At 42.0% G+C, this 23736-nt stretch overlaps 1 protein-coding gene across 2 annotated transcripts in view; it reads right to left on the reverse strand.

Moving 5' to 3' along the window:
- The window catches only part of LOC131671545 (M-phase inducer phosphatase-like), an 88376-nt gene that overhangs the window by 14521 nt on the left and 50119 nt on the right, over positions 1 to 23736 (reverse strand). The window contains exon 1 of one of the 2 annotated variants that reach the window (XM_058948045.1): positions 6656 to 6755. The exons of the other annotated variant lie outside the window; for it this stretch is intronic. The gene's annotated coding sequence lies outside the window, so the exon portion shown is untranslated. Of the gene's footprint in view, positions 1 to 6655; positions 6756 to 23736 lie in introns of those variants that run through there. 2 annotated transcript variants of the gene reach the window in all.

Consider the following 23736-nt stretch of genomic DNA (forward strand, 5'->3'; position numbering starts at 1 on the left):
TTTCGAAAGTAGCACAAATGAAATATTGCAATGGATTTTTCACGTTAATAATAAGAATTCCAAATATTTGCATTAATTTGAAATATTTCTAGAAAAAATACGGCGCACAGTTTAATAAGAATAGTTTGATTAATCGATAAAGTTTGCTGAAGAGTAGAGTAAAATAAGAAGAATCGGCAGCTTCTCAGTTTCATGTACTATCAAGCGAAAGCAAAAGCCGAACGTGCGCTCGACTCTCAGATAAGAAAATGATGAGCTTCTCGGTGTAATTCATGTTTGTATGCATCCAACGATATCCACAAAAGTCAAGAAATTAATCGGTGCATTAGCCGCGGGGGCCTCCGAAATGTACCGGTCGTCGACCGCGGCATCGTCTCGAAAAGTGAGACCGTTGCGAATAAACTCGAGCAATCAGTCACGGAGAATTGCAGGCTGACAATAGGCAGTAGGCACACTGGAGATTGACGAATGGGCTAAGAATCGACTCAGACTTTGATTTCCGAAGGAGAGAAAAATTGCACCTATGCAGGGTCGAGGGCGCAAGATACTTCTACAGCAGATGTACGTGTTTGAAGTTTGGGAAGAAGGGAGGGGAGAATCGACACTCGGCGCGTGCCGAGTGTCGATCCGAGTATGCGTGTGTTGTACGCGAAGCCACCGAGAGAGCGAGAGAGAGAGAGAGAGACTTTTTCTCGCTGACTGATTCAAATTTATTCAAATTGATTCAAATATTTATGAATTCGCGGAGAATAGCGATTATCAGCCGTATGCAACCTCTTTGGCTTTTTCTTCCACGGTTATCGTATTGTCACGGATGCAGTAGGGTTGAATATTTTCACGGGACCAATCGAATGGATGATCGGGGAGCTAAATCTATCGGCGTTTATCTTCGCAAGAGAGAAAGAGAGAGAGAGAGAGAGAGAGAGAGAGAGAGAGAGAGAGAGAGAGAGAGAGAGAGAGAGAGAGAGAGAGAGAGAGAGAGAGGTGCTGGGCTAAACGCTGCAGAGCGTCCGCAAGAACAACGACGAGCAGCGCGGAAAGGGTGCACAGGTGTGGCCGTGCGCGCGAGCCCGGCCGTACGACCTAGCAATGCGCGCGCTCGCTCATCTGCAATTTGATGTAAGTCGATCGTGCTCTTTATCGACTTTCCCGATCGCAAGGCTAACTTGAGCCACGGCACGCCGACGGTTCATCGACACCCCTGCCGCACGTGTCGCATTAATCGGAAGGCGAGATGCGTACCGCGGATAAGCTTGTCGATGAACGGGCTCGGGCCCATTACGGCGAGGGCGATCAGTGCCAGAAATGCAAGTCTATTTGATAGCCCACGCGCGTACGGTGTCCGCTTAGTGAACTAGGCAAAATCACCTCGACAATTTTGCCGATGCTTGACGATATTTAAAGAGCAGCCCCGAAGAAACATGCTAATCGACATAGCTACCGTTTGCGATAGGCAAATGACGCGCGCAATGAAAAACAGGAGACTGCGCCGCATAGATGAAGCTGACAAAGAGAGAGAGAGAGAGAGAGAGAGAGAGAGAGAGAGAGAGAGAGAGAGAGAGAGAGAGAGAGAGAGAGAGAGAGAGAGAGAAGCTGTTCGTGCCGGAAGGAAGGAAAAACGCGCGAAAAAAGAGCAAGAGGGTAAGAAGAGCGAGCAGAGTTACATAAATAAGAAGAACGGCCCGTAACCGAAAGTCGTCGTCGTAGTCGGGGATGCTGCGCGCCAAAAACGGGATCATCATCTGTTCCTTCGGGAGAGCAGCCCCTCGTTCTTGTTCCGCGTATATATAGACACCCTATAAAAGACCTTGTCTGTGTCAGACGTAGGTACGCGTGCTGGTGCAGTTTGTGCCCGCCGCCAAGACTCTCCGTAATCGGAGACTCAGGGATTATTTAATTGTCATGCGTGCTTGCGCAACTTACATTTGGGATCGCGGTTGGCTTCGGCTTATTTCGAGCTTTTATGAATTTTCGTGACGATCATTCCTATTTAGTTACAGCAGTCTACAGCGCCGCAATGGCATTCATTAATTGATAGTGCAAATGATTTGATCATTCCAAAGCGAGATTCTCCCATTGACTTGAATACTGTATGTGCACAGTCATTAATAAAGGTCTTAAAAATTAGCACTTAGAATCAGTTTTTTTGCAATAATGGATAAATTAATTATGCCTTATTATATAAGATAGCTATATAAGATTATTATATTAGATAGTTCATCGAATAAACGACAATTTTCATTATTGCCCTTCGCTAGTTCATCCACAACTAATAACTTGACAATAATAAAATATCGTTAGTTTACCTCATGAATTAACGCTAGTCAGAAAAATAAAAAATCATTTTGACGTACACTTCAAGGCTTACGGCCACTAGCCGAACGTGCGGCTTGGGTACGCATTGCAAGAGATACTGCTGCTGGCCAAGCTGGGCCTCGATAAAATGATCGAGTCCCAGCTTGGCTTGGCCCGTCACATGATATTGATAAATTCGAAATAGCAACATTTCCGCTTGTACGACTGCTTTCATTTTCTCGTTTGAGTTGAACACTTGAATTGTCATAAATAAAATTAAAATTAAATAAAACGTAGAGAAAGAGAGAGAGAGAGAGAGAGAGGAGAGAGAGAGAGAGAGAGAGAGAGAGAGAGAGAGAGAGAGAGAGAGAGAGAGAGAGCGAGAGAGGGAGAGAGAGCCAGCCGCTTGCAGCATCAGTGGTTCTTGCAATGCGTACCGAAGCCGCACGTTCGGTTAGTGGCCGTAAGCCTTAAAGTATACGTCAAAATGTTTTTTTATTTTTCATTTTCGTTAAATAATGGATTTGCCAGCAATTTCATTTTGGCTGTCGTTAGTTCTAAGATGAACCAACGACTGCCTATTAATAATTTGTTTGAAAAACGTTTCTCATAATTTTATTATTTTTAAAGTATTAGCTATGGACGTACTAACGAATGACAATAATGAAAATTGTTACTCTTTCGATGAACTATCTTATGGTATAATTAATTTATCAATTATTGTAAAACAACTGACTCTGGGTGCTAACTTTCAAGACCTCACTAATGAATACCTTTCAGATATAAAACAACATACATGAAATATATATTGTTTAGACGTTACTAAAAAAATTTGATGCCTATTATGCAGCGCATCCCAATGCGCCTTTGATCAACTATACGCAGAAACCATCTGAATAAATTGAAAAAAGGAGAGAAGAAAGAAGCGCATCTTGCACACGAAAAAATTAAAGGTACATATTCTCTGCTCTGTACATATTGTATGCTCGCCGCGCATGTTTGGTTAACAAAAGGCGCGCCAAGTTTTAAATGCACACGTCTTTGACATTTTAAATACCCCCGTAAGAATGAAGTAAGGGCCCGCGCGCGATCTTTAAATCGAGTTTCAGTAAGGGCAAGATACGTTACGTCACTCTCCATCCCCAGACGACGACATTTGTCTCTCTCACAGCCTCTCTATTCTTCTTTGCTCTCGTGGTACCTTGCCGCTTGGCCGCAGTCGTTACGGCGAAAACCAGCATCCGACTTGAGCCCAGACGAGACGCCTAGTCCGAGCGCCCAGATTCGGCACGAGATTTTTCATTCGACGTCTTCCGCGAGGCAACCGGACCAGGAAATAAAACTGGACTTTGGCAGAGGCACACGACGGCCCTATTTCTGCTTTTCACCCTCCCGATTCCAGTTTGCGCGACGCGGGGAAAACGACGCGCGTTTAGTCGTGCGCGGCAGCGGCAAAAAAAAAAACGCAGCTTCTTCTGCGTACGTATGCAGTCAAACCTAAAGTGATCAAAACTCGCACGGATCGAAATGAGAAAAAGAAACAGATCAACTAATCTTGTTTGGTTCGAGTAAGCTGCTGCTGCTGGGTGTAGCTTTACGATGCTTTTTTCGGCACGTTCTCCCCGCGGATAGGAAAAAAAAAAAAAAAAAAAAAATGACAGTTTGTGTGGGGGAAACGATCGCGATGATTTTTCACGGACGCTGTTACGCTGTAAATGAAAAAACTGCATACGCGTATTCAAGAAACGTTGAAGAGTCAGCGATAATTTGGATGTATCACAAGAAAAAGAACGCGTGGTCAGCTGCGTCCTTGAAATATCGGCTCAGCTGTTCGGTGAATTTCGGGAGTTTTGGCGCGAGCGCGATGCTTGAGAGCCTTGACTTCCCCACTCTGTCAACGGCACGACAATGCTTCTGCATCGTTGTATTAACTCGGCCAGAGAGGCACTTTACATTCGAAATGCACTTATTAATTCTTCTACGACGGCTGCTTATTGTTAGCCTGCAAGTGGATAACCCTTGAGTTCGAATCAACGATTATTCGGATGTTTCAATGGAGTTGAGGTGACTGACACTAGTTGTGATGGGTAAACAATGCTGTGAGAATCAAACATTGCTGTAATGAAAGTTTACAATATGTATGTTTGCCTTGGCTGTGGAACAGCTAATTCGTACGCAAATGTTTCCGTTCGTATCGGCGCTCTACGTCAAACGCTAGTTTCTTTTACGGAATACATAAAATTGATAAGTTAATTTAGCTTACCTGCGTGAACGTTTCGGTGTGTAACGTTAAATGACATTTCATTTTTCAAGTTTATAGATATATCTCTAAATTAAGGTAATTTTTTCTTAAAATAAGTATACGATAAATTTATGAACATGACTTTTTTCAGCTAAGCAACTATAAAAATTATCTAAAAATGAATAATAAGACTTATTATTAGCAATAAGTTTATGTCAAAAAGTTAGGGATACAAAAAGACTGATCCTCACAATTATAAGTAATTATGAATAATAACAAATAATCAAGAATAACTATGAAATAAAAACGATGAAGAACAAAATCAAGTCTATCTAAAAGGATTACACCAACTGTAAACTCAAACGAATCTACACGCTAGTTAATTTACTGTTTATTGTCATTTGAAAAAAAAGTCTCATTTGCCATTCTTACAGCAAAGTAAACTGCTTTTAGGAAGAACACAGTTTGCATAAGGATGTAGTTTAGAATGCGTACATTTTACATAAGTAGGATGCGGAAGCTCGTAAAAGTTCAGGGTGCGCTTACGATCTCCACACATCGGCGACGGGCGGTTTTTATTGTCCACGTCCAAATCTCCCTGAAGGGCGTGATCATTCCTCTAAACCGCGTCGTAAAAGGGAGGAAATAGAAATTTGATGTATTGGCTGCACCTATATGCGTTAACACTTTTTTAGTTGTAGGTAAATATACGGTGGCTATAGATTTTTTACGATCTTGAAAAAAGTGTCCGCGTACGAAATGACAATGCGGCTTTTAGTTAGATGATTTTTTTCCTTTTCCACGCTTGTTAACTAAGTATCATAGTAGGACGATAAAAATAATTACAAATATCAACACGGAAGTCTATTAAATGCACTTTAACAAACACAATTGCTTAGAAGATTCGTACCTGCAACTATAATATTTTTTTAGCCGTAAATTTCAGTCACAATTATGTATGAAATTATGGGCACAACATTATAATATATAAAAATTGGTAATTCATTTCCAATTCTCCAAATTTCCTCAATGAACTGAATTTTATCGTCAACTGTATGCTATAAAAAACGCATGTCCTCTAACAGGCAAATACCAAAATAAAAATTGAAGATTCTGAACGAAGAGAAATAAAATAAGATGCAAACATCTTGAAAGTAAAGAAAAGTCGTAGATTTATTAAAAGCAAAAAAAGAATATTGCTATATCGCTTTGTCTGTGCAGAAGGTAGACAAAATTTTTTTAATACAGATCAAGAGCTAGTTAGATTGCGTTAGTGGGTTCTCACTCGTTATGGTGTATACGAGCAACATTAATGGAGATATTTATTTAAAAACCAATTATAAATTTTTTTCAATTATTTGCCAGAAAATATAGAAGGAAAAGAAAGGTGACTTTCCGAGAACAAAGGACAATCGCTCCCCCGTGAACAGTGAATCCCGATAAACCTGTCATCTCCCTAATCGTTCAAAATCAAAATAGCCTGGAAACGCGGGGGCGTTGCTCAAGAAAAAGAAAAAAAAAAGGGAAAGAAGTAAGGCGAGGGGCCCCAGTGCACACACATTTTTTTTATTCACAGCAGATCCTCTGGACGCTTTCTTCCCTTCCTTTTTGTTTTATAAGTAATACGTAATTCTTGCGGGCGTCAGGGCGCGTGCCGCCGCGCGGTCACGTGCCACACGCCTAAAAGTAAGAGCTGCCGCAGCTGCTCTCTCCTTGAAAGACTGATGCGCTGCTGCTGACGCCGCGGCCGACTAATGAGAGGAGCATCACGCACCCAAGTCCCTTGCTCGGACGTCTTAAGTGCTCGTCGACAGAGACTTTGATAGCGTTCACGCTTTCGTCACGCACAACTTAATGGTTTCCAACGCAGCAATGTCAAACTTATATTCTATTTTTTTTTATAAACGATTGCCGAATGGCAGTGTCGCAGAAACAATATTGTTTCTAGTATTCCAACAATTGAAGATAAGCTATGAAAGTACATAGTTGGATTTCTCAACGAGGCGAGGTAAGTGGTCTCATTCAAGCAGACTATATGAATAACCGAGTGTGAATAGACCCATCAAATCGAACCCGATAAATAATCCACTCGAGACTCGTCAATATATGGACTCTCACCAGTCAGCCTGCGAAGCACCCGTTGAGCGACGACGATCGGCGGGCAATCGGAATGCTTGGAGCGTAGCAGTAGGACAAGGGGACCTCGGCGCACAGTTTGTACTCGCAGCCACGGCCGTTACGTGCTACATACTCTGTCCAAGGGAATGACGCGCTATATATAGAGCTCAGTCGACTGATTCGGCTGCAACTTCTCTCTATCTCTCGTCAAGCCATTTTATCAGCGGTTATACGGCGAGCATTCGTTTGCTGCGCAGGCAAAACCGACCGTACGAATGCCGCACTCGGACTAACAGCTGGCACTCGGCCTTATCTGCGAATTCACGCGGCGCTGATATTCGAGATGACGCTTGTTTAGTTCTCTCGACACTCGAGCTGCGATAGCAGCTACTGAAAGAACCCATTTGTCGAGGCACTTTGAATCGAAAGTCCTGCGAGCTGTTAAATGGTTCAAAAAATGCACTTTAGTCTCGTTTCTGAAATACACCGATTAAAAGATATTTAAAAATGCGCCGGTGGCTCGCCCTCTTCCCCTCTGCCCTCAAAAAAGCACCATTGTTAAGTAAATCCTGGTCAATGGCAAAAATGCGTGCTGGCTACGTCGACCGTTACAGCGTCACCGGTTTCCTGAAAGGGGAATAAAAAAAGAGAGAAATAAGAAACGAAAAATGGAAAAGCGAAAAAATTGGGTGTGTCGTCTCCTCTAGATGGACAAAGAAGACGAGCGTCGGCCGATCCAGCGTACCTGCTGCTGAACTTGTGTCAATGGAGCAGACGGCAAGTGCTTGCCACCCCCCCCCCCCCCCCCTCAAAGGAAAAAGGGAAAACAAAAGAGTTACCGTTCGAGTGAACAGCAGATAAGCAAGTCATTATGCGCGCACAAAGTGGCGACTTTTCCAGAAAAACTGACCGGTGCACCGATCGCCTTGCCAACGAGGCCTATCATCCGAGTGCTTATTTACTTAGCTGCGTGGAATCTCAACGTTTCCTGGCTCTACTATTCCTCGAGAAGATGGCTGAGGTGCAAAATCTTTTTCCACTTGAGCCAATATTATTATTTATCAATTGTTTATTATTTTATACCCACGTGACTAACCGAATCAGATTGCGTAAACTATTTAGACTGAGAATGCAACGCATACACTATGGACACTGTGGAGCCATAGTTTATTATTGATCGAGAAAAGTCAACAAGTAATTAGCTCTAAAGTAAGATAATAAGTGTAGGCATCGATATCGAAGTCAAAAGGTATAACGGGCAATAGTGCAGTGCCCACTGCGGGAGCTTAAGCGTTTAGGTATATGGGCAACTCTTTTTCGTCTGGCAAAATTTTGGGCGCCCTTATCGATTAGTCGCGTTGGATATTCCGGGTTCGCCGACAGCAGCTGCCAGCCCGTATGTCTAGCTTCGCTCTCTCTCTCTCTCTCTCTCTCTCTCTCTTTCTTTCTGGCAAACAATGCTCCCGTCGTTCCCGGTCGTCGCGTACGTATAACGCTCCCGACGACGACGTGTATGCCGGTTCAGGGGTGCCTAAGTTACCCCGCTCTTGTTTTTTTTCTCTCTCTCTCTCTCTCTCTCCCTCCCTCTCTCTCCCGATGACACGAGATTGACGGGGGTGAGATAGCGAGAAGAGCTTATTCAAATTCACATGCGGATTGATGGCTTATCGCGATCCAACAGTCCACTCATCGACTGTGTATACCTTATCTAGAGCTTTCCTTGAATCAGCACGTGCTTCAATCCAGGAGTAAGATATCTTGTTTCGGAATTTCGCGAGTTTTGTCTATTTGGCGAAATTCCACACATTTGACCAGCCGTTGCGACAAAGCATTCCGTGAACAATTTGACGGTTCGATAAGTTTCAACTTTTATTCATTTGTTTCATAAGACCGTCGAATTTCGACTTAAATATTCTTTATGATATCAATTTAATTATATCATAATTCGATCTCGTGGTTGTACGAAGATTAAAAGAAAAAAATACTAATTTACAAACAACCTTGATAGCGTGTCCTTTCATAATCAAATGGAACATGTTATTAGGAATTCGTCCCTATGATGATATCCAGTGCCATGCATCATGAGCTTGATCCTCAATACGTTTATCATATTTTTAACAAAACTTGTATTTGTTCCAATTAATTTGATATCCGCAATAATTAATTTGTATCTATATCCGAGAACTTGCGCTATATTTACAACATCTGCTCGAATAAATGACTTCAAGCATATGCATTCAAAGTATCCGTGGGTTATTATTTCAGAACTATGGTGAAAATAAACGTCGTCTGCGATTCCGAAAATGGAAGATCGGTCAATATACTTGAGACAGTAGGCGGCGTAGAAACGACCAAGTGAAGGGTGAGATGGAAGATGCAAATAAAGAAGAAAAGGAAGCCGACCGCAAGAAGTGCTGGACTATCGAAAAAGCGCGCGGGAGTTGGGAATTAGGAAGAGAGGACAAGATGCCGGCTTGCTTTCTAGCTCTTTGTCGCCTACGACATTGAGTTGGTCGCTTGCTGTTGTGTGCATAAGTGTCAAGCGGAAAAATGGTCGCGTGGGCGGGCTATCCCTCATCCTGGTTCTTCAAAAACAACGAAAGCAATGCTATTTTCACGTTCAGTCATTGTGTGAATTTATAACGATTACCGGAAGAGTATTATTATTATTTCTGCGCAAATGGATTTTTGTAGAACTCAGTGAACTTCAAATGACAATATTCGAAACACCCCGTAAAGTACAGCTCAGATTTTTCACACTATTTTGAAGCTAAATTAATTTGACGTATACCGTTTTTAAAATTATTTCGCTTGACCAGACAAGCCACTCCTATGAAATATAATGATAAACAGGAAAACCCCTTGGACTGCATAAATCTCACGGCCAAGCAAACGCACCGTTGGAGTTCTTTGCATGGCGCCGCTTTGACATTGACTTCTTTTCGATAGTGACTTCTAGATATTTTTCTAATAGCCATCAGACAGCGCTTAACCATGGACACATGCTGTCATTGCGGCAAAGAAGAACCTGTAGAGCGGAGTCGAAGATTCCTAAAGTTTCCGTTGCAGCTAAACCCAATTTCTCGAGGGAACGTCATCGCCGTGAAGACGCTGAAAATGACTTCAACTTTATAGAGGCAACCTACGAAGGAATCGTTAATCATTCTCTATCTACGTTCGCTACATATTTATAAACTCACATGGAGGTTGGAATGAAAATCACACGGGCATATCTGTTAATCGGAGCATTAGTACCATAACTTGGACGCGCTATGGGGGAAGAGTGAAGAATGCGTTAGGTAATCAAGTACATTGAAGAGCGAGAGTGATTTGGGCATTTCAAGCACAAAGACCCAGCTTAACGTTATAGCGGTGCGCGGCGCGGCGAAGGTGGCACGTCCGCGAGGGCTAGACGCGTGAGATTTGTGTTATGTGCACCTCCATGTAAACTGGTTTTTCTTTCATCTTCGGACATCTATTCTACTTCAAACTTCCCTGCGCTAACCAGATTAACTGCGATTGCCACACAATTTTTTCTTCAAGGATTCCCGTGTTTGATTTTCCGAGCAGGTAGACGTGAAGCAGAATGGAATTCCGAAGAAAAAATGCGTAACGTCCGAACGGGTTTGTCCAGTTGGTTGTTACTTCAAGTTCGAAGATGCACCGCTGAAGTGCATTTCTATAGATGCGGATGAAGAGTGAATATATTGTATACGTTTTAATGTTTAAAGCTGGTTTCTCATTTATGTAAACAAATTCCAGTTTGAAGACGAAGAAAGGTTGAAAGATACTTACACGTCTCAATCTTTAAACATTTCTATATTCTAGCTTGAACCCCTATACGTCTCGGCTCAGCATCCAATTAAGCCTTTTTTCTCTCTATACTTCACGACTCCCGAGAATTCTTTGTTCGATCCCTACTAATTTGAAGCTACGAGATTGTAGAGGAAAAATTTTTAAAAACAAATCGATAATTAATATAATGCGATTTTCAATATGATATTATTTTCAAACGATCTATACTGTGAAAATATTCCAAGATTTTAAAAGCTATTGATACAAACTTGAGCAATAATAACAGCGAATAAATTTTTATAAAGAAAAAGAACATCAAGGTTTTAACTAAATGACGTAAGCACTTAATAGCAAATCACGTGTAAGTAGATAAACAATCCTAAAATCCAATCGAAAAGTGGCATCGTTGACGATAGTACTGTGGAGGACTTGGGGTCGCCGTTCGCGTGCATTGATGAGACGACCTCGCGAGGCGCGCGCTTGCAACTTAACGGAAGCCCAAGATCGGCGCGTGACCTGGTATTAGCGCACCCACAAAAAAAATCGAACAATAGAAGAAGCCATCGCGCCTCGCGAGAGAGCCTCACTCAAACGATCATGTACCACTGCTCTAGGTTCTTTCACTCGCAATGTCTTACGCAGACATTCGGGGTTTCTCTTTGTTTTTTCCGTTTTTCACTCAGGATTTGCGCAGTAATATTTCGTAGACACGCCGATAATATACTACGGCGTTATCGCTGACATTCCGTGGTTTGGTCGCGTAGATGAGAATTTTCGAAGCTCGCTGAACAGATTACGATTGCTAAATGTTTCGTTGTTCGAATTATTATTCCGATCTGGATACTGCTGAAGTAATAATTGTTGTCGAAATATAAAAAACTGGAGCCGTTCAGTTTAATAGTAAACAAACACAAATTTTCTAAAATAAAGGTGATGTGCAAAAGCACCTGCCAGCAGCATCTTAATGACGTAACCGTAAAGAAGAAGCGAGCTATTTCAGGTAAAGATCACACATCGACGCGCAGAATGTGTTGGCATTTCGGCTGGAAAAGGTCTTTAAACTGACCAGCGTTTAAAATGGGCACGCTAAAGAAAAAAAAGGGAAACAGCGAAAAAACGGCCAGATGCTAGCGACGTAATCGCGAGTTCTGCGGGTGTGTGTCGTGTTTCGTCGCTGATAAATTGAGGCGCGGCTAACACGCTGAGAGGAGCGAGTAGCACGCGAGAAAAGAAAGAGTGTGAGAGAGAGAGAGAGAGAGAGAGAGAGAGAGAGAGAGAGAGAGAGAGAGAGAGAGCCGGCGGCAGGAGCAGCAGCAGCTCGTTTCCCAGGCCGCCACCACCACGCAACCAGCAGACGTATACACCGACGCCAAGTGGAATTTAAATCTCAACCGTCGTCGGCGGCGGCAGTGGGGGCCTGCACGTCGACTACGCCGGGGGGATCGCGGGCGGGAAGACCAATGCATGCTTAGCTTTAGTTTGTTTGTAAACACGCTTCGTAGCCACATTTTTCAACTTCTTTATTGCTGTTGCATGCTCGCTCGACTAATTTGTTATGTCCGTGGCCCTGGCGTTTGCTGGCACACGAGATAAGAAATCGCGAGGTGGAGTGACGGCCTACATGATTTTAGTTTACGTGAACGCCGAAAATCGGAGCTGTAAGTTCCGTTAACAGTAACAATGCAGGTCGATACGTTCATTCGAACTGCTTGATTTACGATATCGATCTGGAATCGCAAGCAGCATTTAAACAAATCTTCCCGCCAAATCCTACTGAAATCATTGGACTTGAGTCGTTCGTAACCGCCGAATCGTTTCATACCGATCTTCATGGTGCATTCAACTTTCACCACCAACACCCTCCTCTCTTGCACGCTCTCTCTCTCTCTCTCTCTCTCTCTCTCTCTCTCTCTCTCTCTCTCTCTCTCTCTCTCTCTCTCCCTCTCTCTGTCTTTATCCGCAAAAGAACCAAAATTGAGCGGTCGAGCTTTTGCCGGCGGTGAAAAGCCACGAACAGGTCTTTTGTGCTGCGCTTCGTGGAGTCGTGTGCGCGCGCACGCGCTGCAGCCCGGCCGAGAAAGGAGACCGCTTCTCCGTTTCTGTGACGCGCGCGAATCCGTTGGGCTCACCTTGAACTCGTGCCGAATGAGAGCTCGGGCACGCAGTGGGGGAAACGGACGTTTAACAGCCACGCAACTTGTGCGCGCGCGAGCTTTCGCAATATTGTTTGTTGCTTCTCGTCGCGATCGCAACGCTCTCATTGTGAACGTTTTATGCTTTCATAATTGCGCAGGAGCCGCGCCCGAGCCGGGAAGCTCGCGAGTTGTCGAAATCGTCAATTTGGTGATTACGTAAAAAGCGCCGGTTCACGATTGAAATTCATTCGCAAACTTGATAAACGCTTTCGATTAGAAGACGCTCGTTGCGCAGTTCAAACTAGAGAGGAGCTATTAGCGCAATACCAATAAGAAGGAGCTAATTAATCAATGACCCTAGCACATGCGCATACAAATCCACCTACGATGATAAGCTCGATAAACTTTTCCACGCAATAATTGACCCGTGTCACCCATTTAAACACTCGATACAGAAGCGTCTCTAGAAATCACGTGTCTATATAGCTGCCAACTCTCGGTCGGCGTGCAAAAACCGTTGAGAGTTGCGCCGAGAGCGACAGCTATAAGCTGGAGGGGCGCGCCCCCGCGCATTTCCTCTGTTGCTAAGCGCGCGAGAGTCGTGCGTCGCAATAGCCGCCGCCGCCGCCGCTGTCATCGTCGTCGTCGTCGTCGTCGTCGTCGTCCTCGTGGCTGTCGCTGGTGGGGAGAAAGAGTCGAGAGGAGAGCAAGCGATGCGCGCCAATATGCGCGTGGCAATGTGGGAGCGCTGGCAGCGAGTGCCTGTTCTGCTGGACCGCTCGTTATGATTAATATGCTTCCGGCTCTGCGTCTTTTTCGTAATCGATTCGGATCGATTCGCAGCGGCTCGATGCCAAAAATCGTATCTCATTTGGTTTAAGCTTCGCCAAACGACGACACCGCTGCGCCTTTGGGAAATGGCTTAATTTCTACTTCGGTATTCGAGATGAAATGCCGCTTCTAACGAGTCGTGACGGCATCCAACTCACCAAACGTAAGCTACTTACTCGTAAGCGTCAACCACGCAAGCACCCGAAAACTGTTTAATTATACTTCACGCCTGGAAATAATCATATTCCATACGTGCACTGCGGGGAGGACATCAATCTTAAAGCAGCGGAAAAGTGAAAAAAAGTTTCGAAAACAACGGAGTAAGCTGCACCTTCAACAACGAGCATCGAATATTCCGTGAAAGAGTGGCGCTAGTCCCGAAAGCGTGAGAGCCGTCGTCGGCGGCGACGTTAACGACAATAATGCGAGTGCACTCGTTTTCTCTATCCCTCTTTGTGGCCAACACGTGACGCGAGTATCTGTCTACAAGATGTTATGAATTCTCTCCTGCTGCTCATCGTCTTACATTGTACACATATACGTTTCACTCGACTGCAAGCCGCGCGTATTTAACTCGCTTGTTTCTCCGTCTCTCTCGTTCACTCTCTGGAATAACGATCTTGCGATGAACGAGCTCTGCGCTTGTAACGCTTTATCCATCCCGCGCTAATGCTCTGGGTAAGCTCGATGTTTTTTAGAGCCTCGTAAATGTAAGCGGTTCCAATAACGTGCGGCCGTGGCAAAAAGTTTTATGGGCTACATGCGATGGGGCGTTGTTTGATCTACAATCTTTCAAACGAAATCGGATTCTAAAGTACTTTAAGTAAGGTGATGTTTTATGAATAATTGTAGAATTGGTCTCCTAGCTTCGTACTTCGATTATATACTGCATTATTTATTACTATATCACCATTCACACCCATGTTACATACATTTTTTACTTGTCGATCTTATCGAGAGTATCTCTATGAATTGAATAAATGATCGGAACTGAAGACGGTTGAGTATAGCGTGCTTCTATAACAATCTGCTATAAACATTGATGTATTTTTCATCGGGAAATTGAATTAATTAGTTGAAATAAAACCATTATTAAATTTGCTTATCAAAATGTTTTCCGATTTGCCTTTTACAAAATCTTGAAGACTTTCAACGGCCAAATTCCAAGCTCAATATACACACACCACGTAATATATCAGTGAAAGAAAGGAAACTTCAACGAAAGTGTTTCAGTTTATTACTGTTTATCGTTGAATTTTTACGACTTTTTGGCACTTCTTGTGATTCTAATGTGAAGCGAGCTTCATTTTACGTGGAAACGTATTGACTTTTATTTCTCTCTCGGGCTTTTTTTTTTATTTGAAGTTCTTAAAACTCGGTCAACAGAGGAAAGCCTGCCGATAAAGAAATCGTAAATTTTCGCTGGGCATTCACTTTGCACCGAAAGACCTGTATAATGGAACAAGTGAACAGTTGGATTGAGGTGAACATAAAAAAAATTGACGGAGATGGTTTGAAGCGGTGCACGTACACTGGCAAAGGTAATAAAAACCCTGACAATGGAGGAAAGAGAAGTGATGAGGCTTTTCCATCCGTTGCCAAAGAGGAGTTTGAAGAAAAGGCCATCTTTTTACGATCGCCCCTTCCGAGAAGTGAAGCCGCAGCAGGGATGAAGGTGAGGACGCGCGCCGACACACGAACATATACGAAGTGAACGATTCACGCGCTGCCACGTAGCTAATACGCGTAGCTCGCGGGAGGGTGGTCTCTACTTACACCGCGGCAAGTCCACATGCCTCGATTCTTCCATCTCTTGCCTTTTCTTCCCGCGGAACCAAGATTATAATCGAGCGCGACTTCGCGCGTCTTTTTACCCGCCCATTTCTCTTCTTTCATCAGTGTGAGCTTGCCCATGCACTGGGTCACGCTTGAAGATCTATTTTATTTTGAAGTTTTTTACATGTGCTCAACGTTACACTGTGAGCTTTGCCTTCTAATTTGCATATTCGGATTTTCTTGCCTCTCTCTCTCTCTCTCTCTCTCTCTCTCTCTCTCTCTCTCTCTCTCTCTCTCTCTCTCTCTCTACACACACTATCATATACGTACACCTTTTCTTTTTACTATTTATTTTGGTGTTCTACATGTCACAAATCAGTAATTATTCATCATTATTTAAATTAGTCGCGACCAAATTCGAGATGCTCCTAGGCAAATAATTTGAACAGGCAAATAAAGATGAACATTTCCTGTGCGAAGAGTGCCATGCAGATGCGAAATTATGATGTATGCTTTTGGCCATGAGATTACTAATTGAAATAAACATATACAAAAGAGTGGTTCCTTTTAAAATGAAAAAACCTTATTCGGAGAAGTCACATTCTTTGAAATTGATGTATTGTAAAGCGTCAACTATTTAGGAAAAGCACAAGATAAATTGCCAATTATCATAAGAGTAAGAGAGAGAGAGAGAGTGAGAGAGCAAAGGCGGCGTCAGTAAAAACTGAAGTCTATCGGCGTGCGAAGTGCACCGGCCTTCTTCTTCACGGACCTACGAGCAGTTTCCACGTTAAACAAACTCTTGACTACTTTCATCTTCCCCTTAAGTCTTCTTCAAATATGTATTAACAGCATTCCATCTGGCGCATCCTTCTTGGTATTATTTTTTTCCTCGCGACGCAGCAAGAGAAAGCAAAAGCCAAGGAGACAGGAGGAGAATAGAAGAAGGCGGAGCCCTTTGTCGACGCCGGCCGCCAGCAAGTTATTAGAGCTCATACATAACCAGTTGAGGTCCAGAGCGCGCGAACCAGTCCCGTGATTAGAACTCAGCTGTTGCCAAGGTGAAGTCCGGCCGATACCGCGTCGCTGGACTTTCTTATACCATTCTTCTTTCAAACATTTATAAAAGTCATAATACTCTGTTTTATTGACCTGGACGTGTGTTGGATATCTGATATCACCGTGTATTTTATCAAAACCATTTTAAGACTGTTTCTTCACAATTTTAATTGCGATTATGACATTTTTCACGCCAAACTTTCAATTGTAATATACTTTTCGATGTTCTATTTAATAGTTATTATGCAAGACATAGAAAAAACTTTGAAGTTCAATCGATCAATCGGTGCGTGATGTCCAAATTAAAATTGGTCCAGGTGTACATTATTTTGAATAATACATAAACGAATGCGTTCCGAGCCGGCTGAATGCACACAGGCTGACCAAAGAGAATCTTCAAGATAAAGGCGACCGTTACAAAGACAGAAAAAATGGCCTTGAAAGATTAACTTCGCCGTGTTAAAACTACATAACAAGATTACGCTTATCAAATTTCTCTGAAGCTTTGTCTTGACTCCCTTGGTTATGTGTCTTCAGAAACCCATCAAAGCCCATCAAAGCCCATCGCGCACACTTCGTATAAAGAAAAATTAAAAGCTGCCCGCAGCGAGATGAAGTTTTTTTCTGTTCGTTAGGCCCTGAAGCGACCGCTGACCCTTTGGACCGTTTGTTCGAGCGTTAAACGTGTTCTCGAGTTTGAAGGCAAGATGCCGACGTCGATACGGGTACACCTCTCGCGTGTAGACGCCAAGACAGGGAGGATTTCTTTGACTTCAGCGGAAGTTGAGCTCGAGATATAGATTCTCAAGAAGGAAAGAACTCGTACCTTTAAACGCCCGAAAATGTACATAAACAACAGACGCGAGATAAGCTACACGGCGCCGTTTGCATCTTCGCGCCGCGCTGTGAGATAACTAACATCTTGACTGCAATGCACTCCGGATTATAAGCCACTGTCGCGACTGTTTTCGACGCAGGCTTTACATTGGCGCTTGCAGTGTCACGAGATCGGCCACTCTGATTAAATCTTATACAAGAGTCGTTCATTTTTTTCATCTGTCGCGGATAAAGCGAAAGAATACAACGATCTTCTGGATGCTCTGTCTATCTAAGTTCAGATAGTTAGAGCTTTGCCGAGGTTTTTAAAACTGCCGAAAAAATAGATTGTTTTAAGGGTTACTGAAATAATGTATCTTCCTTTTTACAGTGGCTCTGTCTATACGTTCGGTGCTATACGTTACATGTATATTCTCGAAAATCTCTAGAAACAAAAAAATTCGCAAGTTCATGAAACAGGACACAAGCTCCGCAGGCATTGTAAACAAGGCCAGGCGGAAAAGGAAAGATTAAAGGATTTTCGAGCGACTGCGACCGCGGATCGATTGATATGTCGCTGTATCTCGAGAAGAAAAGCGAATGAGTTCGGTATATCCTCCAGGGAAAGTTGCGTTCCCGCGAGTCACCTCAAAGTAGAAGAAAATAATAGGAGAGACACACGGCGAAGAAGAAGAAGCTGACCGTCGCCGAGAGAATGAGAAGCGAGAAAAGGGCGCGAGATGAAAAGATTTGGCTCTCGGCTCGGCGAAGGAGTCGGCAAAGAAGAAGCCGAGATGACGGTTAACATACCGCTACCGCAACGTCGAAAAACGCAACGAATGTTGTACGCGAGACACATTCTAACGGAAAGAATTATGCTCGTGTACTTATGCGTGTATGCGATTGGGAGAGACGGGCAAATATCTTTGCCTGGCGCACGCGTTGAATCATTATCAAGTAAGGAGATACACCATGGACAGGCTTGCTTTTGAATTCTGTATGAGGCATTTTATTTTATTTTTTTATCCCGAGGAATCCTGCTGATTTATATGTTTTTTTCTTCGCCTTTTCTACCTAATGCTCGATTATTTCGTACATTTGGTTTGGTCTACTAAGCGCAAAAAAGAAAAAATAATGACCGGAAAAAGTATTTAATTTCGAATGAGCGGTAATCATTATGTAATATACTAAGACGTGCATTGAATTGATGGTATTCGAAGCAAAAAAATCAAATGTTAAAAAGTATTTCCGTTTAAAGCGATTACACAAATTCAGCTAGACAGTCGTCTACATAAAAGAGGCGCGCCAAGTATAATAAATCGTGATCACTTAGATATCTGTAAGACCAGGGAATGTCGATAGTTATCCGGAGCACCAGAGAAGTGCCGCTTTGTAGAACGCCGGGGTAAAGTGAAAAACGAGCGGGAAATGAAGGAAACGCCGAGCTTAAAAATTTGATCACGGAAGAGATGTTGGCGGATAGGGGGTGCACATCTGTGTCGACGTGGTCGCAAACTTGATAGGCTCGCTCTTTTCTCTCTCGGCTGTTCTGCTCTTTAGTGGAGCGGCTCCGAAATTCTCACGTGTCGCCGCGACTGCACGTCAAACCAGTTTCCTTAATGACGAGGGCGCTCACGCACACACGTATTGAACTCCTTTTCGGCAATGTAAATACACGTGTTTCGAAATTGTACGGAGTCGCCGCGTGCTGCGTGCAATGATGTAAGCGACGCCCGAGGCCTTCGTATCTCCTTCCAATTTTCCTCGCGAAAGAGCGACACGACGACGCTGCGAGCAAGAGCGATCGAAGCGAGTTGCTAATGCGCGCGCGGCTCTATAAATACCGACTGCACACGTCCGCAACAAGACGCGAGAGGGATTTATCGCCAGCAGCGTGAAACGAGCAACGGTCGCGGCTGGCCTTGAGCTTGAACGGAAATCACGAAATTCGCAAATGGAGAAAGAAAGAAAGAGAGCCACATGCAGCTATGTATATACGTATATATACATATATATACACACATATAACTGAGGACGGAAGTTTGAGGGGAGCGTGTACATATCGTGACAGCACGTGGGTGTTTACAAACTTTTGTGTGTCGTAGATGCCACTTGAAAAAAGTAATAAATGATAACATCAGAAAAAATTGATGCACCAACACAGTCTTTCAGCTTCCTGTCGTATACTGATAAAACTCGACGTATCGCTACGCTGCAGCATTCTTAGAGAAAATAGAGATGTGTAAACATATGACGTACGATCACGATCACGATTTCATTCAGTGTTTGATAAATTACGATAAGAAAATTACAATCGAAAATGATAAGTTTTTGCAGACATTAATAGTGATTACGAAAGTGAAGTTTATTATTTTGCGCTGTTAAAGTCAATATATATGTGTACTTTAACAACACGTAATAAAAATTATAACTATTTTGATCAGTCGCAGCAACATTATTGTTTTGTTTTTCTTATTAACAAAAAATTATTGCTTGACAAATCGTGTACTAAAGAAAATATTCGATTTTGTTATCTTGGCTGCAAATAATTTTTAGATTGAAAAATTGATGAAACGACTAACTCGCAATATTTCGCGATCTAATATTAAAACTTGAACGCCAGCGAGTTATTTTCTTAAATCATAATAATTTGTTAGTTTTTCTATGATGAATATTATTTCGTTCCGAAGAAATGATTCAAATTCATTTTTCTGATCGACACAAGCACATAAAAGCAATTTTCAAACCTATAATTTACGTAATATTCATCACTGCGATTTTTCAGATAATACTTTTTTATGAAAATTTTACTTTTATTATGATGATAAATTAAAAATTGATAATTAAAATCAATGTAATAATAACTTGAATTACACGCGTAAAAATGATCTGTCCGACTATTTTTTTGCAATGATCTCGAAATTTCTGTATAATTTTAAGGTTCTGACTCACTAACACTGTATAATGATTGTTTAGTAATATGAATAAATATCACTATTGTGCACATTGAATTAAAGATTGAGCATAGCCAGTTATTAGTTCGTATCAATAATCACGCTTTTGAAAGGAATTGCTTAATTTAATATCTGAATAATCGGCATTATTTGACTGGAAAGTTACATAGAGACGAACATTCTGAAATCTCGCAAGTTTCAGTGGTGACACTCCAACAAATACTCCAGCAAAAACTGGATGCGTGTCCACCGTTGAAAAAAAGGCAAATTGGTGCTGATCGATGATATAACAACTGCAAAAAAAACGCAGTCGTAACGTTTCTTTGCACTGTGTAGCTGTTACTCGGTCTCTCAATCTAAGGCTCTTCTGTAGGAAAACAGAGACGACAAATCTCGAAAATTCCAGCATTAGTGTCTGGAGATAGGCATTAAATGACTTATTTTTCTATAGTGAAGAGTATATCCACGTAAATGACTGTGGGATAATCCTGCACCACCATTAAAATAAAAATTGACCGTCTACAAAACGATCCTATGCGGACGCACTTTGTCCCTTCAAAAAGTAATTTAGAAATAGCTTCACTTACTTCATACATGTTCAGACTTGTTTGCCATAAGTTTTATATTACGAGTTTCCGAAGCATCGTCGTGTTAATTATTCATGCTGAGCGGCTTACGACTAAAAGAAAACTTTCTAATCTATCAACCGTAAATATTGTGAAAATTTTGGAAACACAATAGATATAGAGACGCTGCACAATAGACTCTAAGCCATTTTATAAAAGTACATTATGACTACCCAGGGTTTTTTTAATTACGGTCAGTCTCTGAAATTGACTTGTTCCTCTCTTTTGTTCTACTAATAAAATATCATTCAGCCCACTTTCTATTTTATGTTTTTGTGTTATTCATTACATAAATTGCATGATTTACGTGTCATTTTGATGAATAAAAATTGAATCCGTATCCATTATTTCACAAAAATCGAATAACGTTTACTCATTTCAAGATATACCGTAAAATTATCCAAAGAAGATTCGTTAGATCTACGATTGATAAAATTTTCCAAAATATTACACTACTAGTATTGTTAATATGTTATCTTATTATTAATTTTATTATTGAAACATCATAAAAAAACAATCATATTAAAATAAATGTATTTTAACTCTTTTTATACAACATATAGATAATCAGCAGTTTAATGTATAATTATAAACTAGTTATTTTACGATACTCCGAGCGCAAAGTGTGTCTTTCCCGCACGCTCGGCAGAAAACGTGCGTTGAAAATCGCACTTTCCACACGTCGAATCAAAAACTACGGTACGGCACATGTTCGGGAAAGAGTTTCTTGTCTCGTAATGTACTAAAACCTGTTTGATATTATGTTTGCAATATTTAATAATTTTTAATCATTAAATAGGTATGTTAGGTATCTAAAACTAATTTATAGCATCCGTGCTATTACGATATAGTTTCACTACTTTAAAACCTTTAGAAACAACAAGAGAATAATATATTGAGATTGACGGTAAATTTTTCAAAGAGCGATGGTAAAATATAATTGTTTGATAAAAGAGTGATACTAAAATATAATTATCTAAATATTCAGTTATTTGAACTTCTGATTTATTATACTCGTAACGTAATTTTTCACTTAATAGGTATATCTTTACTTAGAGGTAGTGTTTTTCCTCACTTTTCTATAATCCGTTACGTTCTTGTTATCCGTTTCCCGTAGTAAAACTTTAAATGCAGAGCTATTTAATTTTAATACATTAACGTTCATGTAATTACCATGCATTATACAATGACAATATTAATTATGGCTACGTAATTTTGATGCAATTTGATACATTGGTATGTTTTACAATTTCGTACGGCATTGTATTGATAACTTTATTTTCTTGTAATTTTTAATTTTTATTTTTGTGTTTTGTTTAATCAAAGTCACAGGAGGCTGGGAACCATATTAACGAAACGTTGTTACTAAATGTAAAGCTTCTTTTATGTATATTTAGTAACATAATTTTTTGGGATCACTCTCAAGGGTCTTTGTTATTTACTAATAATTTCTTACTCAATATTGGTGATTTGCCAAGGCCCCAGTCTTATATTAGTATTATTATTAATACATTTAATACTGTGTGCTTTTCTTACAGCTTCATTGAAAACATCTATGAACGTGCTTTTAATTTAATGGGTTTAAGATTTTGATAATAAGTTTGCATCACCCACACAGTTCCTACAATACAAGTACTTCAAAAATTAAGAATAGGTTTTCAACTGTTTTATGCTATTCATTTTCTTTTCAAGATAATATTAATTTAAATATGGCAGCTGGGAATAAAATCGTTGGAATAATCCCAGCATAATATCAAAATATAACCTCCTATGTTTTTAAAACTATTTATTATTTTCACTCATTCGTGTTACGCATCAAGTTCGCATCAAATTCGTCAGTTTCCAGTTTACGTTGGTATAAAAATGCCATTAATTGTTGAATGAACGAAAGTTATAAATGTTTATTAGCCCGTGGATCCGAATGAAGCGGATGGAAATCCGTTGACAGTAGGCTGTCGATTAGCTAAAACGCGAGGCCCGAGCAAGCGGAATAAAGAGGAGCACGCGTCTTAGACGGAGGAGCAACAATAGAGGGCGGAATGCCAGCAAGCAATGCGAGGCAAGCAGCTGACACAGGCGGATAATCCGCGCGCCCCCGCGCTCTCACCTTAATTGATAGCGCGCGCGCCAGCTCGTCAATAGCTATCGATGAATAAGTGCCCTGCGCCGGAAAATCTCGTCTTTCGCTGTCGGGCACGTGCGGGGGACGAGTCGCCGATCGTACGCGAAGAAAGGAAGGAAGATAGGAGCTCTCGAGCAACGAGGGACGGGTGCGCGAGAGCCGCGCGACCGACGGAGGATGCATCCGCCGCCAATGCGAAACAAGGAAATGGACTCGCAGCCAGCGGAAGCACATTGTTTTTCCCCAAATGTGGGACGCAATTTCTCGAACACGAGACGCTTTCGCGACGGAGACTGGCAGCGGGCCATCGGCACTGCTGCTGCAGCCGCCGAGAGCTAAGTCAAGTGTCCAACTGTGGCAGACTTCTCGGAAAGCGAGGACCTGCTTGTTCTTCGCTTTCTGCGCGCACATACACATACAGCCAGAAAGGATCTGTTTTACGACAGTGAGAAACTGACTGCGACAGCGGGAAGAGGATGTAGCTAGACTCTCGCTCTCCGCTCCTGCGACGGTTAGTGCGAAATCCCCTCGACGTTTCCCTAAGGCATCTTTTTCTTTCTCCTCGTTCGCTCTGCGCACGCATGGATTTTTCCTCCTTTGCGGTCCTTGGCGCTCGACCGGCCACTTTTTATTCGCTCCAAGATGCTTCTACGATAAAATATGATTCGTTTTCAGCGACAGCAATCACAAAATTTTTATCAGAACTGAAAATTTTGTAAATCATGTTTTACTAAAATCGATCAAAGTAAAGTCAAATCTTAACAATCTACAAAATTATATATGCATGAAATTGCGCGACTTTGATTTCGGACAAGCCAGCGCAGCCTAACAGAGTGCGCATGAAACAGAATAGAAGAGCCAAGGCAAGTACAAGTATCAGGCCGACAATGAGGAGGAAACGCGCTGGGACGCAAAAAAAGAGCAGCAAATACGCGGCACGGACCCTGTCATAAAAGCGTATGGAGCG

The sequence above is a fragment of the Phymastichus coffea genome, unplaced genomic scaffold, assembly GCF_024137745.1.
Source record: "Phymastichus coffea isolate CEN01 unplaced genomic scaffold, Cenicafe_Pcof_1.1 PCOF00128, whole genome shotgun sequence".
NCBI lineage: Eukaryota > Metazoa > Arthropoda > Insecta > Hymenoptera > Eulophidae > Phymastichus > Phymastichus coffea.